Consider the following 1,378-nt stretch of genomic DNA (forward strand, 5'->3'; position numbering starts at 1 on the left):
TCTTCCCACTCTCTTGGCCTCTCCATTCATTTTTTCTTGCTGTTCTCCTTTTCGTCACATCCAGACTTTTTTCTTTTCCTTTCATTCTCTCTTTGACTCCTGTTCTTTCCTCTGCTTCTTCTCTCCCAATTCCCTTTAACCTTTGGAGTCAATTGGAGTGAATATTTGTCCCTGTTGGACACTATTAGGCTTTCATGGTTCTGTCCCTCTCTAGTCTGCACTTCACCTTCTGGTAGTATCAAGGTAAACACAATAAACAGAGTCCTTGTTTGGTCAAGTTTGACTATGTAGATAACTTAGATAAATAATTCCCAACATTCACTCACAAAAATACCCTTTTTCTCTTTTGTACTATGTTTCAGGCCTTACATTTTTTTATATTCCTGCTTTAACACTCACTTCATGATGGTTCCATAAAAACGTAATGTATTTTCTTTTTTGTTAAAAGAGGAATATCCTCCAAAGCAGCTATCTCTTAAGAAGTGTTGAAATCCCAAGATAAATCATGTTTTACATTTAAAAAAATGCTTTCCAAAGATGTAGACAAAGAGAATGGACTTGAGGACACTGGGAGGAGGAAGAGTAAGCTGGGACAAAGTGAGAGAGTGGCATGGACTTATATATACTACCAAATGTAAAATAGATAGCTAGTGGGAAGCAGCCACATAGCACAGGGAGATCAGCTTGGTGCTTTGTGACCACCTAGGGTGGAATAGGGAGGGTGGGAGGGAGATTCAAGAGGGAGGAGATATAGGGATATATGTATATGTATAGCTGATTCACTTTGTTATAAAGCAGAAACTAACACACCATTGTAAGACAATTATACTCCAATAAAGATGTTAAAATTTAAAAAAAAATGATTTCCCATGTATTATCTTGTTAAATAAACCCCCAAATCCTGTCAAGTCGGCAGGGAGACAAAACTGTTTCAGAGAAGTATGGGAAACAATATAATAGGCTAATTAAGGGCAGAACCTAGATCTCTCTCAGTCTTTATAGTACTGATATCTATAAGTTTGCATTATACTAATTTTATATAAAATAAGCAGATATAGAGACAGTGAATATACAATAAACACATGATTTTCTTCTTTATCTTCAAGAAGAAGTAACATTTGCAATTAGCCCATGGAAACTGGAGTTGCTTCCCCTGCATGGCAGACACACCCTTATCACCACTGCTCCAGCTGCATTTCTTTGTCCTTTAGTCCATTTTACTCAGATGCTTGACAGGGCATCAATACTGACCTAAAAATGAGCTTTGGTTTCTTTTTTCCTTCCTTCCTTCCTTCCTTCCTTCCTTCCCTCCTCCCTCCCTCCCTCCCTCCCTCCCTCTCTTTTTCTCTATTTCTCTACTTTCTTTCCCTCTTTCTTT

The sequence above is a fragment of the Lipotes vexillifer genome, unplaced genomic scaffold (assembly GCF_000442215.2).
Source record: "Lipotes vexillifer unplaced genomic scaffold, Lipotes_vexillifer_v1.1 scaffold1150, whole genome shotgun sequence".
NCBI classification, from domain to species: domain Eukaryota; kingdom Metazoa; phylum Chordata; class Mammalia; order Artiodactyla; family Lipotidae; genus Lipotes; species Lipotes vexillifer.